The sequence below is a fragment of the Silurus meridionalis genome, chromosome 6 (assembly GCF_014805685.1).
Source record: "Silurus meridionalis isolate SWU-2019-XX chromosome 6, ASM1480568v1, whole genome shotgun sequence".
Taxonomy (NCBI): domain Eukaryota; kingdom Metazoa; phylum Chordata; class Actinopteri; order Siluriformes; family Siluridae; genus Silurus; species Silurus meridionalis.
The window spans coordinates 20,025,269-20,041,282 of NC_060889.1; the positions used below are offsets into that span (position 1 = coordinate 20,025,269).

Below are 16,014 nucleotides of genomic sequence, written 5' to 3' on the forward strand. Positions count from 1 at the left end.
TGACTTTACCGTTAATATGCTGCAGTTTCCTCTAGTTCCTCTCCTCCCTCAATGGGTCAGGAATGATCTGGCAGGGATGGTGGGCTTCCAGCATGGCAGAGGAAGTTCTTTTTTGGTTGCCTTCCCTTACTTTTCCTCCAGCAAAATTAAGCCTGTGCTCCAGACAAAGCATTTAGCCCCTTTTAAAAATGTCTACCATTTTGCCACGTAGAAATCCCCAGGCTCTCTGTCTACCACCACCACCCTAAATCGCTTCAGCACGCTGTCTTAACAATAACCCGCTTGTTTAACCTGCATCATGCTTTCTGCTTCATGTGAGCTCCTTACAACTTGTTGCTCTCACGTTTCTTTTTCCTTTTCCAACATCCAGGACAAAAACCATTGGGTTTTATGAGTACGTTTCAATAATACTGCATAACGTTGGCACCTTGTTGTGTAGTTTTATTCATTACCGTTGTTTTGCACACTAACACAGCTCTGCAGTAGTCCTTAGTAACTCAAATTAACACATTAATCTAGAAACATAATATCTCATGGTGGTATTGTATACCATGTAGCTCAGTCACTTTACCCTAATTATACATTAGTTTTGTCTAATAATATTTCCAATGTATTATACATGATTAGTAATGTTGGGCCTAAGACATACAGGTAGTTTATTTGTAAAAGGCAGATGTAGAGGACAGGGTATGGAGATGGATATTCCACTGTGGTGACTGGGAGCAGCCGGAGGATGATAGAGAAATAATGTTGGGCCTATCTAATGCATTAGCTACAGTATCTGTGGCACTGTTCAAGTGTAAACAATGTAAAAGATAAAGTGCTAGTACACATTTCCTGTTAGTGTATAGCTGTTAACTACAGTAGATCAAATGTGCATGGTGTACTATTTCGTAAAATAATCATCTGAGTTTGTAGTATTATGCAGATACAAATGAGCCCAGCTGTGGTGTTTGCTATTTTGGGATACTAGTTTTACTCTAGTACACATTATATTTGTAAATCCAGTACAGGACAGTAGGTAGTGGATAGACCACCAGTTGATGTGTAGTATAGGCTTACTTAGTTTGGCAGTATTGTTCTGGAAGTACTCTCGCTCTGAGATGGATGTAGTGATGGAGAAATAATATTATTTTCTACATTAGCATACAAATATGAACAGTTTTCTCCACAGAATCCAGATTTTTTTATTTATTTTTTTCTAAGCTGAGGTAAATTTAGCTGCAATTCCCCGATTAGTCGACTGGGGTCGCCATTGCTCTGCTGCCTCTCCAACACTCTGACCCATCATTACCCACTATAGCAAAATGTTCCTATATACTTTTTCCGCTTTTGATATCTCACCTCCTTCTTCGGTGCTAATAGCAAAATTCAGGTCACAATTCTCTGCCTCATAAAAGTATAACACTGGCTATAGCTCGATGTTAGTCCTCAGAATTGATGGATAGACGGATACCACAAGCAGACTGGATCGATGGATATACAGATGGTTGTAAAAGGCAAAAGAGGATCAGGCTTGGAGATGGGCTCTGATAATGGCAGAAAACCACCAATACAGAACAATCAGCCTGGACATGACAGCCCATAGACTGGCCCAATTACACCCTTGCCTAATCAATAGCACACCCACACAGCTAGCCATTGGGAGAACACACACCCCAAGAAGCTTGGGTCCTGAGAGTCTGACAAACACACACACACACACACACACACACACACACACACACACACACACACACACATACTTTATATAATGCAAAATTGTATCCTTGTTTGTAGTTGTATATGCTCTACCATTCAAGGCCATTAATCATACATGCACACTACAAATGTAAAACTGTTACAATCAAACCAGCTCTCATGACATTAAACAGTTACGTCAACACAAACACATAGTATTTACAGTATATCCAATGGGCTTCCACAATGCACACTAATAATGATAAATGGTGTGTGCCTGTGGGTTGGGGGTGTCTGTGTAACTGGAGACGCCTTAACCACCTCAGGAGGAATTGTAGCCTAAAAGGCTTAAAATGCCAATCACACTCAATGGAGTAAATAACAAGTAATCCTTTACACATTGATCAATGCCCAGTTTTTTCCCTAAGCTTAACAACCATAAGCAACCTAATAGACTGGCACTGATATCACCAGTACAGAGTAACCTTTCCCATCACCCTCCTCCCCTGACCCATCACAGTCAATGAAGCTTATAATAAGCTGTGACGCAGATACCACAGTGCAGGTGATTTATCTGCCTTGGGCTGCGTCGCGGATAAACGAGTCCCCTGGGAAACCGCATGGGGCAACCTGAGACACTGTGTAGTGGTCCTCTTGGGTCTTGTCTTTCACAATGCAACACCCTTACCACTCCCAGTGCTCCCACCTCATCTCACCTTCAACCCCCACAGATGTGCCTTCATGCCCTAGTTTGCCTTAAGCCATGCTTTTGTCTTATATTCAAAGTCCCGGTGACCCATCTAACTGTGCTCCTCTGCATAGCACTCACCACTTCATCAGGCATTTCCATAGCTTAACATATACTAGGAAATGCACACACAGTTTTCAGACATTAGATTTGCAACAGAGTTCGAGGTTAAGTGATTAGCCTGAGGGCGTGGTTGCTCTAAGCACATATGGACTTTCCAAGCAGTGACTATGGGCTTACTGAACAAACTGTAGTGAGGAATGAAGCCTCTTTTTAATCCTGCCAAAATGTAAAACATTTAAACCACAAGCTAACATTATGGCACAGCAATGTGGCAACACTATAACTTACATTTCTGAGGTCTGGAGTGTGTTTTCCCCCTTGAATTTTGGATTTTAGCAGCCTTGAAATCATAAACTTGTTGTTAAATGTCCTCAGTCAATATTTATATTATATTTCTATTTCTAGGAAACAGTGAGATTAAAACATCCACCATAATAGGACAAAATAGTCAAATATGATATTTACTGATGTAATGGAAATATAATTTAAATGCTATGTAACCAAAACGTGATTTTAATTGAATTGATGGCTGGAGAAGATTTGTTTAACTTTTATTTAACTAAACTTCATTTTATGCCATCCTTTTTGGGTTTTTTTTGGTTGTTGTTTCTTTTTCTTCCACTTAGGTCATGAATTTAATGTAAATTTGTACAAAAAAGTAAAAAATAAATAAATAGTGCTGTTTTGAATTCAGATGCCATCCATGATTATGCTCAACTGGGTACATGAAACAATCCTCGGATGTAGCTTTGATAAATAGTTGACCTGGTTAGCTATGTTTAGCAGTAATTTCCAGGCAATTGTAACTCAAAATACCACAAAGCCGGTGTAAACTTTGCCCATGAGACAAAAAGAAAATTATTTAGTATCAATCATATATACATGTGCCAGTTTAGTTTGGCGGGGACCAGTAAGCCTTCGGTGAGATGTCACTACATGATTTAAGAGTTATAATAGCTGAACTAAGTATTAAACACTGGGTTGTAGATCCAAAAAGCTTAATAATAGTGCCAAGGTATGCATTTTTCTAACTTAACATTTCATTCATTCGCTCTCTTGAAGTGCTGGCACTGCACATTGTTCATTTTAGCAACGTGCCAGTGTCCACAGGCAGGTAAAAATGACATTAATCACCCAGCTTGACTGTCTTACTTATAAATGCTGTCTTGTAAAACCCGCAGTCAGCCCAAAGTCCTCAGTTCTTTGTGCACATAATTCTGAGGAAATCGTCAAAACACCTTCAATTTTGTGTCTGAATCATAATGAACAAAATTGAAGCCTGCTACAAACTCAAGATAAGAGACACGGTAAATGACATTCGCCTGGCTGTGATTGAGTTTCTGAATGTGTGTGTTACAGGTTGACACACAGCCAAAATCATGCTCCTGGGTCTTTGTTACGGAGGTGTTTCAGGACAAACATTGGACTGCTAGTCCTCCTCTCATCCCATCAGTCTGAATTCATTCTTGGCCTGTAGGATCTAGTGACATTTTGTTAAAAGCGGATCTTTTTTTCATGCTGATGTACGAACAGTTTCCCTTTAAGGATGAGAATTGTAGCAGAGGCTGTTCGGCTGGTCTCAGATCAGTGGGAAAGGTGGCGTCTATCATCACCTTGTTGCACATGGCTGGATGTGGGAGTGATGACTGATGGGCCCGCAGCTCTCTTCCAGAGGCTTTTAAACTAAACCGACTCTGGAGTGCCTCAGCCTGCTGAATTTGACCCAGAGGAGCAAGAGCTTAATACACAAGAGCGCACACACAAGCTCTTTTTCCGCCTCTCACACACTCAGTTAAATTCATACCCACACACATCTAGGCTACACGTCTGACCGATCGTGCTTTATTTCAATATGTTGGAAAAGGAGGGATGTGTATGGGGGATCATTTTATAAGATTGAGAAACGCGTACACACACACACACACACACACACACACACACACACACACACACACGCACGCACACACACACACACACACACACACACACACACTTATGTTCACCACAGTGAGAACTTCACATCCCCATCTGCTCTCCATCTATTTTAAAGCTGAGAGATTTAAGGGCTTTGTATGAGCTAGTGAGAGGGCCTGATTGACCCTGCACACTCATACACACACTCCACAGCCTGAAGGAGAATTCAGAGAACTTTTTTTTGGGGGGGGATAGGGAATGTCTGCGTTCTGCACCCATTCACACACTTAGATGCAGACATATGCTCCGAGTCCAATTATCTGAACTAAGTCAGGCATGATCACACATAAGACAAACAGAAGCCCACCGTCTGGTTAAACAGACACACTCATTTTCCGACACATTCGCAACACACACAAACAAACCCATGTGCAGACATTAAAGAAAATATACTGAACAGACTCGGATCGAAATAAACCACTTGCTCAAACAGGTTGTCATAAAACCATATCCGCTCGACTTGTCTCTCACTTTCTCCATCCTCCGTGTGCCGACAAGTCGAATGAGTGCAGTTAATTGCTCAGGGTGATTCAGTGATAAGTTTGGAGGTGGCACCAATACCAGTGTTGACAGCTGTCTTTATATAAATCAAGTGCATTTCAGCCCAGATCGGCACACAATCCAAAATCGCAGCCAGCAGTGCTCTTAAACATGACTCAAACCAGCAGGGAACCCAACAGACGCTGCTACTGCATGCAATCTGCACCCCCCCATTCCTTCCCACCCCAATCCCCACTCTACTGCTTTCTCCTCTCATTTCTATCTTTTTTTCCCTTTGCCTCCTCTCTCTCTCTCTCTCTCTCTCTCTCTCTCTCTCTCTCTCTCTCTCTCTCTCTCTCTTTCTGCTCCCTCCCTCCCTCTTTTTCCTCCTCCTCCTCGTAGTTGCTGCCAGGAGCGCAGCTGGCACTGTCATGTCTGATAGCCTGGAACAGAGGCAGAGAGCAGGCTGGGTGGGGAGGGGGTGGGAAGCTGCAAACGGCTACAACACTACGCATTATGCATTATTGAGATACAGGAGGGAACAGCCCATGTGTGTGTGTGTGTGTGTGTGTATGTGTGTGTGCTCACAGAAAGGTTGTTTTGATGTGTGTACGAGTATGTTTGATTCTGAGTGATGAGTGTGCTCCCCCTGGCACTAAGAGGTGAGTAAGTAGGGCCTGCATTCTCATGAAAAATTGTGCTAGAGGGGCAGGGAGAGGCGAGAATAAGCCATAATGTTCCCCTTATCCTAGGTCTATTCTGGGCAGAGCATAAAAGGAACATGCTCTTAATGTTCGAGCATGAAGCATAATGTCGCATGACATGTGAGTAAGAATAGACAGCTCATTCACACCTCTATGGGAAAAACTACAAATTGTCTCTCTGCATCTCCCTCAAACACCTTGCGGCCGTATTTCCAGCAAGCGCTCGTGTGTGTGTGTGTGTGTGTGTGTGTGTGTGTGTGTGTGTGTGTGTGTGTGTATGTATTCTGTTCTGCAGGCAGGTACAGGCAAAAGCAATGGTGTGTTTGGTTTATTCATGACTGATAGCTAATGTCTGGAGGAGAGACAGTCATTTTCAGGGCCTTTTACAGCTCCGCCATCACTCAAGGATTAAAATGTAGGGATAGGAGAATGAATGAGCAGTGCTTTTACCCTAAAAATTACCCTGCCTCCAGCTCAGAGAAAGCAAGGAAAATATATATATATACGGAGGGAAAAATGCAGAAAGATACACAACCCAGAGGATACGGAGAATATCAACAGGTGATATCATTTGTCTAAATAGTGGCTACGATTTCAATAGAGAAAAGATCACCAGTGTGTTTCAGAGATTTTAGACAGCTTCATAAACCAAAGGGCTAGTGAAAGAAAGAATGTATGGGGGGGTGTCTGTGTGAGAGACAGTGTAACAGAAAAGGAAAAAAAAAAACATGAAACAATGGTTTTCTATTATCCCTTTATCCGGCTGAAGCAACTCTTAAGCCTCTGTCCCCTTACACTCGTCCAAATCTCTGAATTGCATTCGGAGTCTATTATAACTTTCATTACGCATGCACCGCTATCAGTATCAACTGTGCGATTTAAAGCATTAGCTATGGCATGGGTCAGTCCACACTCCACAGTGTATATTACTCCCGGTCACAGCAATTAGATTATAGCCACAATATAAGTGGATTTAAGTTATTGAGTTCCCATGGCTGTTGCTTTAGGCTTAGAGATCATTTGACGTATGGTGTTAGTATTGGGAACAGGCAGGCGATTCGAGCAGGCAGTATAATGAAAGCAGCACAGATATTGGGCTTAAGCCATGTTCTAGTAGCAGGTAGGAAGTCACCAAAAAAGGGCTAAACTCAAAGTATGAAATTGTCTTTAACAGCGTATAGATGTGCAAGATCAGTGTGCAGAATATAACTCACACACATTTTATCTAAAGATTAAAGTCAGGATGTGTAATAAAATTGCATTTAGACCTTCACACAATGCATTGTCACACCGCAGCACTCACCCACATAAACAGCACAATGAAATTATCACTGCCAAGCATTAAGATAGACTGCCTCATGAACTTCCTCAATAGCCATATAGAGACAGCATAGGGACACACAGCAGACTGGCTAGACTTGCTGTAATCATATATGATCAGCTGTTATAGACACATGATACCTGTTCATAAATATACAGAAATATTATACACAAACTGCATTGAATATGTAGAAAAAGAGCCTTCATTTCTGTGGCACTGCATTCTTTATAGCACTAAAGGACTCTCATTGTTTAACATAGAATGACAGCAGAAGGAGCAGATAATCATATTACCATTAGTGTACTTAAAGATCGTCTGCTTCAGGAACAAACAGATGAAGAAACAAGCTTTCTGTTCCTTTTCCTGTTTCTATTTCCATGTATTTTTAAATAAATAAAGCAAGATCTAAAACACTATGGGGAAATGATGCTGTTGAAATTAATCAAAAGTGGCTGGGTATTCTGTGGCCTAGCATTAAACAGAGGGGCCTTTATAAGTTGTTTGTTTTTTAATAAAAGCATGTTTCAAAGTGCTTCATTCCTAATAGCACAGTGTTTTGCCAACACAAACTTTCTATTTATTGGAGAACAATGCATCACACAGTTGTTATACTATTTCATTTAATGTCAGTTACAGCTATAAACCGACGTCTATTGAATTTAATAATGTAAAAAGCAGGGGGTGTACATTACAGCACAGTGAAATTCTTTCTTCACAGATCCCAGGGATGTTAGGAAGCTGGGGTCAGCCATGTTTCATCGCCCCTGGAGAATAGAGGGTTAAGGGTGTTGCTTAAGGGCCCAAAAGTGCCAACTTGGTGATACTGGGGCTTGAACTCCTGACCTTCTGATCAGTAACCCAAAGCCTGCACTGGCAATGCCAATAGTTACAACTTTACATCTCGTTGTAAAAAATGCCTCCTCATCGAAAACTACCATATCCGCAAAGTCAAACATAAGTTTGGGAGTGTCTAGGATACAAGTCCCTATACAAGTTGTTGCTATAGAAACTGTGATGCAGAAGAATACGCACATAAATATAAGCCTCTGAATTTTATTTGCAGAAAATTAATCATCTTCAGATCAATCCAATTCGAGACTTCAACACTGCAGCTCTATAAACATATTTCAAATACATGTTAAGCTTTCCACATTCTAGAAAATACACTTAATAAAACAATTAAACACGTTAAAAATCCTGCATCTCGAGTCAAATGATTCAGAAGAAGGCTGATGCATGCGCTTTAAGATCTCCTCGTGTGAAGGACCATCAAACCTCTTTCACTACTCCACTTCACACAGAAAGAAAATGATCAGAGAAACAACCAACCACATCTTCATCATCCTCATCATCGGAATGATCAAGCAGATGCGGGAATCGCGGCATGGATACACAGTTCTAAATCAAGATGTTTATAAATAAATGTTCAAAAGTATCCATTCACACCAGTTACATTCAATTGACTGGTGCAAAAATAAACAGCTCAGGATGCCTTAACATCAGCTGCAACACCCGGCCAAACTTAAAATCTCTTCCATTCATCAATTCCTCACATCTCCTTTTTTTATGGCTCATCCCTTCTTCCCTGCACTGCAGATCAGCACTAATGCATTTGGCTGCATTCAAACGGAGTGAATGATTTGATAAAAACCTCTTGGTCTGGGTCTTGGAAAGAGGAGAGAGGCGGAAATGATTTACAAGGCTCTGATTAGGCTAATTAGGAGCTTGATTAAGGGTTTTAATTAGAAGGAACCAGCTCTTGATCTGGAGTGGGCAGAAGGGGCGGGGCGAAAGAGAGAGTGAGAGGACAGGAGGAGGAGGAGAAGGAGAGGAAAGGAGAGGAGGAAAGAAGAGGGAGCAAAGGGGGATGCAATGAGCAGGAAGCAGCTGGAAACAGAGTAGGAATAGAAAGAATGCGGGAGAAAAAAGAGAAAACAGAAGAATATGAAAATCCTAATTGGAGATCAAGAGATAAGCACGAGATAAAATTAGAAAGCAATACCTCTCAAAAGTTGGAACAATCCTGTTTACTGTAAAAGCCTCTAGCGTGCACTTCAGTGTGTGGGAGTCGGAACAAGTATCCCTATTCTTGTTTGAAGAATTATGACAATTAATTTTCAGGGCTTTATTTTCACAGATGGATCAACATCCCTTTGTATCGTTCCAATGAACAATTTTCACATTTCCTAATTCATCTCTGATTCTGTTTATTGTCGTCTCTTATATCTCTCATCTGTTTCATTATTTTTCTGTGGTTTTACTGGCAAAGGCCTTGTTTCTCCTTTGCTCCACTTATCAATTTCTCTCTTTTCTCATCTCTCTTTTACGTTCACTTCAATTTTCTGCTGCTGCATAATTAATTGAGTACTGTGTTCACTATTGCAGCAATTATTCTGACTATAAAGACTAGGGACACTGGGGTGGGGGTGGGAATTTGTAAGTAAATCGTAACATCTGAACTCGATCAGGGAAACAAGTGGTACTATTAAATGATTAAACCTTCCTTTCATCAGCATGCACATTTAGGGCTTCAAAAGCATTTCTCTACTGCGTAATGCAAAATGTTACGGCCAATGAAACAATACTCATTGATTTCACTGCCAGCCATTCCTCTATAATGTATACAAAAAAGGGCTTCTTTCAAAGAGAGATGTTTAAGTGACTTGCAAAATAGAAACATTACACCGTGCTTCTGAATCAAATCAAGTCACTGCAAAATGATGTCCGTTTCCAGGAAATGAAATGCTTTCATTTATAACAATCATGCAGCATCCTTTCTTATTTTATCCTGAGAGCAAATTAAAGATATTTTATTTGCTGTAAATGAAAGGCAGAGCCGGTTGCGGGCTGATCATTTAGAGATAAAACAGTGAATGAGTTCGGAGGAGAGGAAAGTGAAAGGGAGGAAGGGAGGAAGGAAGGTAGAAAACCATGGCATAATTACAGGCAGAAGACTGTGTGATTAAGGTTTGACTTCAAGTCTGCAAACAACTGTCGAAGGAAGATAGACAGTCTCTCTCTCTCTCTCTCTCTCTCTCTCTCTCTCTCACACACACACACACACACACACACACACACACACACACACACACACACACACACAATGTTCAGACCCTTAAATGTCTGTTTCCTATTTGATTGTGATTCCCAGCTTTGGAGATGAACTCGTTATCACCATGCCTTTTCAGTAGAGACAGCAAACAGGAGGGGGGAAAAATAACAATTAAAAATTAAGACAAATAAGTTCACACAAACACCCACACACACACACACACACACACACACACACACAAACACACACATACACTAAACACTAACCTGGAGGGTGATCACATTAAGTATGGATGTATTTGGACTGCATTGTCCGTGGTTATCATGAGGTTTGTTGATTTGCATTAAAATGGTTCTGCTGTGTTAATTGTTTACTGCGGGCTAATTACACTGGGTCCTGTCATTATCTACAGTCATAGAACAGTTGTGCTGTGGCCACTGAGACACACACGCACACTTCCACACACAGGTATGGAGGATAAAAGAAAACAGGACTGAAAATGAATGGAAGACAATCTCTGGATGTGCTCGTGCTCAATTTTTATGGGAGAAACTTTAAATTGGTTGGGGAAAGATTTATTAAATCATTAACATATTTCCATTTTCAAATCATAACAGAGGTCTGCAGTAGCTTGCTGTAAGGCCCAGGCTGGCCAAATGCCTAACTGTGCCTGGAGAAGAATACTAATCACTGACCTTATCATGTAACTAATAGTGCTTTTGCATTGGATATTGTGGTATGGCAAACTATTCTGATAAACCAGTGACACTTTGGAGTCTTGTAATGTAACAAAATAAAAATCTTCTTTGGATTTGCCTTTTATACCAAGCTAAAGAGTACAAAGTGGAACGTGTGGGTGGAGCAACTCTCACACATGATCATTTAAACCCAACGATCTTTTGGGAGGAAAAAATAAAAGCAAAAAATGTTTACCTCTCTTTCTAAAATTCCTTAATCCAACCCAAGCCTCATAACCCCCAACATCCCATGCTTTTGTTATGACAGTAATCTTTACTGTTGATACTATTGCTACTACTGTTATTGAATATTTTACTGTTCTTACTTTATAACGCCTGATTCAATAAGCTTTTTATTCATGAATTCTTTATACAAACATTTACAAAAGAAATATGGTCTTCATGAATATCCCGTAATTCCCAGGAAAACGTTAATTTCCTGCTTGTGCTCCTGAGTGTGTGTAAATTTGCACATAAGAAGACTAACTCATGTAAATCTCGATTTGATTGACTTCAAATCATAATATTTGCACAGGTTGCTTCACCTTTGTACACAGAATATACTGTTACCACTCCAGTTGCTTATTTTTTCATGTTTACCCCATTCAGCAGACTGCCTTATAAAGAGCAACTTAGAAGTGCTTTCAAGTCAAAAACACATCCTCATGCTAGTTTACGAAGTGAAGAAAAACAGTCATTTTATTGGCATTAATATTATTGGCATAATTAACATGATAAAAAAATAAGCAAGCCAACACCAACCAAACATTGAGACAAATAAAATCTATCATTCAAATGCTGGCTTATAAACAGAGTATGGGCTCCTCTGTGTGCGCATTGCCGTAAGCCGTAAACAAATACCTCAGCCGACAGGAGATTTAGCACAGGTCACTCTTGTGAGAAAAAGGATTTTTAAAGACCAGTGTGTTTTTTCTTTCAGAGGATGAAAGCTGGCTTATAAATCATTTCAGTTTGCCATGGCAGCTTCTTTTAATGCTGTGCAACACGTTATACTCAGCAGGTCGGCCATGACACTTTTAAAAATAGCAGTATCCCTGTGCGACCTGATCACCATGTGGCCAATTCACGCCTAATTCACCCTTTTTGTAATTTGTCTGCAGATTTTGACCTTTTCAGGTGCTGTTACACCGCTAAATGTTTTTTATTGGCATAGAGAGTCAGAATAACTTCCTCTTCTTTCTGCCCTTTCTTTCAATGTTTAGATGTCATTTTGTGTTTACAGCTCTCTGCGCACTTGACCTTTTATGGAGTTTTGTGGACATTGATAAATGTAAATGCAGCTCATTGCAGCAGTTGATTAGGTTTTGCTTGGATTGGTGTTATTCAAAAATAGATCAGTTCCCATTCTAGCTGCTGATGTTTTTTTTTATTAATATGAATCATATTAATGTAATAATATTAATATAAAATATATATAATATAAAAAATAATATTATATTATTAATATTATCATTATTCTTAAATAATGTATAATTTGGCCATGCTTTTTGAAATGGTCTAATCTGGCAATCCTGGTCCTGCATAACCTCAATATAAACTGATTTAAATGATAAATAATAATAATCACAACAGACACCTCTGTCTGGTCTTTGCAATGACTGGCTTGACAATTAACACAGGAGGTCACTGACTGGCAAACAAAAAATTTGTAATTGCACATAAGACTAAATTATAAGAACTGAATACATTATATGTGTAAACTCCAAAATTAGAATATTATCAATTTAAAAAGGTTTTCCACCTGTAATAAACTTTTGGATTCTACTGTATGTGTTAAAATTTTATAGTCCGGTTATAGTTTCACTAAGGTGGAGCTGGTTGTATTGCTGCCTACCAGCTCCAGGGTCCACAGTTTGATCTTAAGCTTTGGTTACTGTGTATGCTGTGTTTTTGTGCATATGATCCTTGTTTACTCTATGTATTATTTAAAAAAAAACATGCATGTGGGTGGAATAGGCAAAACTGTCCATATATGTGTGTGTGTGTGTGTGTGTGTGTGTGTGTGTGTGTGTGTGTGTGTGTGTGTGTGTGTGTGAAGACAAATGTGTGAATGCAGAGTGTGTTCCCTCCTCTATTATCTGTAAGTGTTCCAATAATCTGGATCCAATGTAACCGTGACCAGGATAAAGTACTTACTAAAGATGAATGGAGTTTTGTGAATAGTTTGGTTTCTGTTAGAGGCGAGAAAGTCAATGTTTTAAAGCATGAGTGTCCTGCACAGAGCCCTGACCTCAACCCCAGTGAACACCTTTAGGATGAACTGGAAACACTGCCTGCACCCTAGGTCTAAATGCCCAACATTGATCTCATTAATGCTCTTGTGACTTGAATGGATAAATCCCTGTAGCCATGCTCCAGAATGTACAGGAAAGCCTTTCCATAAGTGTGTAGGTTATTAAAAAGCGAAGGGGGATTGTGTTCAATATATAGTCACAAAAATTTGACAAACCTACCGTGTACATATAGAGATTTGTTTTCAAACCAGGGGAAGGAGGTCTATGAGCCCCGTTAGACTACCCTTCAGGCAATCCTTTTCAAGGAGCTTCTAGAGGTAGTGACCTGTGCCGTTGTTGAGATCGAGATTGATTGGCTGGCCGATCAGCAGAAGGCTTGTCTACCTAGTAAGCTTGACGAGCACTTCCTGCAATCTGCGGCACTGCCTCCCTGCCCAGGCTTGCCTTTCTTCCCAGACCTGCACACCGAGGTGTCCACTTCATGGGCTAGGCCTTATTCTTCCCGCCTCCTTAGTCCTAGGGTGTCACTATATTCAAATAAAGTTGGACTGAGAGAAGGTGGTTATGAGGCGATGCTCAGGATCGAACAGGCCAATCTAGGAGTTGGTTCATTAACCCTAGGCGGTTCGCAGCCTCTCAGGAGGCCCCTAGAGCTGCACCAGGGCATTACCAGAGGTCAGTCTCGAGAGAATGATTCCCTTAAGAGACTATCTGGCAGCCTGGCAGGCTCTGCCATATGTGTCTTGGTGGGTCCTGCGCACTGTAGACAGAAGCTATACGATTCAGTTTGGGTCTTGCCCGGCTCGGTTCAACGGAGTGTCCCCCACTCCGGTGGGGAGCAAGCAGGCTCTGGTTATGAAACAATAAGTGGATACTCTATTTGAGGAAGGTGGCCATTGAGGTGGTCCCTTTATCAAACAGAGAGTCCGGGTTCTACAGCTGGTACTGCATTGTTCCCAAAAAGGAGGGAGGGTGCATCCTATACCAGATCTGCGTCCGCTGATCCACTGGTACTGCATAGTTCCCAAAAAGGAGGGAGGGTGCATCCTATACCGGATCTGCGTCCACTGATCCGCTTGCTTTTGAGACTCAGTTTCAAGATGCTGAACTTGAAGCAGGTCATGTCCCAAATCATGTCTGAGGACTGGTTTGTGACCATAGATCTGAAGGATGCATACTTTTCCATCCTTCCAGCTCACAGGAAGGTCCTGAGGTTTGCTTTCGGGGCAGAAGCTTACCAATATCGGGTCCTTCCATTTGGTGTTGCCCTTTCACCCCGCAAATTCACAAAGTGTGTGGATGTGGCACTGGGCCCGCTGAGGCTTCAGGGTGTTGGCATTCTGAATTGGATGATATTGGCACTATCATAGAAACTGGCGGTCCGGCATCGAGATGTGATTCTTGCCCACATGAAGGAACTGAGGTTAAGGCTGAACTTCAAAAAGAGTGTGCTTTCTCTGTCACAGAGAACCACTATTAGTTAGAAGCACTATTAGTAGTATGGGATTCGACCGTTATGCGGACACATTAGTTCCCTGCTTGTGTCAAATCCAGTCCGGCCATCAAGAGAGTGATGATAAGCCAGTCACTCACTGTGAAGCAGTTTCAGAAACTGCTGGGTCTGATGGCAGCAGCGTCCAATGTGATTTCCCTTGGCCTCCTGCACATTAGACCTTTCAGTGGTGGCTCATGACTCCATGGGGTTTTCTCGGAGGGCAATCCAAGGTCATGTGGCAACCCTTATGTGCCTTAGATTTGTGGAGAGATCCTGGGTTCTTGACTCAGGGCCCCGTGCTGGAAGTTCCTGGGCATTGCGTAATGTTTACGACAGAAGTGTCCCTCGAGGGCATGGGGAGCGGTCATGAGTGGCTGCTCTGCTCGAGGTCTCCGGGGAGGCCCCATTGGGTGTGGCACATCAATTGCCTAGAGACCACAAGCGGCTTCTGTGATCTTGCCTCCTGTACAAGTTGGCCCTTAAGATCCTCCTGTGGGCCAGAGGGAAGCTGCTCTCCTTGAAGGCAGCGTATATCCCAGGCCACATATACAAGGGAGCAGACACCCTCTCAAGCCGGTGATGCCGAGCTTTCCATTGAACTGATTATACACGTGATTCAGAGTGGAGACAACGCGGAAGTATTCCCTAAATATTTTTGACACAGCTTCTCGTTTCCTCTGGGAACCATGGTTACATACGTAACCTAGAGATGTTTTTCTTTAAGAGCACTGTCCAATGGACATCCATATATCACCCAGCAAATAAAAAACAAAAAAACACCGTTCTCTAAAATTCTCTCCCTAAATTTTGGACTACCTCCAACATAGACTGCTGCTTAAATGTGTTTGATGCATCTAAATTAGAATATCCGTCTTTATCTGGAGTTGTGTTTCTGTGTGTATAAGTGGATGAATGCCAGAGGCAGATAAAATGAGCTATTGCTACTGCTTTGATCTAAGCGGGAGCTGACACTGCAGTCGCTGTGGTCTGTGTATACGCATAAACACAAACACACACACACACACACACACACACACACACACACACACACACACACACACACACACACACATGTTCACGCACACACATGCACACACACGCACACACACACACACACACACGCACACACACACACACACACACACGCACACACCCACTCACACACAAGCACACAAGCACACACACACGTTCACACACCCCAAATTGCAAACACAGAGTGGCAACCTCCATTACGTCCTAGCACACACTGAAATGCTTGCATTGCAAGTACATGACAGGTAAGATGGCTGCAGTCTAATTGATGTAGACCCTATCAGAGTAGTCCATCATTGCAGGTGGCATTCAGCAATCAGTTTTTAACATGCTCAGTCAATGTTCTGCATCTGATACACTGCAACGGATTACACCGCCACACTGCGAGATCTCCTTACGAAGAAACATGACTGACAGAGCGTCTGAGAGATCAGGGAATTGCAACTCTGATGAAGCCATATGAAGTGTATCTA

At 41.6% G+C, this 16,014-nt stretch overlaps 1 protein-coding gene across 1 annotated transcript in view; it reads right to left on the minus strand.

Moving 5' to 3' along the window:
* serpinh2 (serine (or cysteine) peptidase inhibitor, clade H, member 2) overlaps nt 1-163 on the minus strand; it is a 25,010-nt gene extending 24,847 nt beyond the window's left edge. The window contains exon 1 of the mRNA XM_046852013.1: nt 10-163. The gene's annotated coding sequence lies outside the window, so the exon portion shown is untranslated. The remainder of the gene's footprint in view (nt 1-9) is intronic.
* Nucleotides 164-16,014: the final 15,851 nt, after the last annotated feature.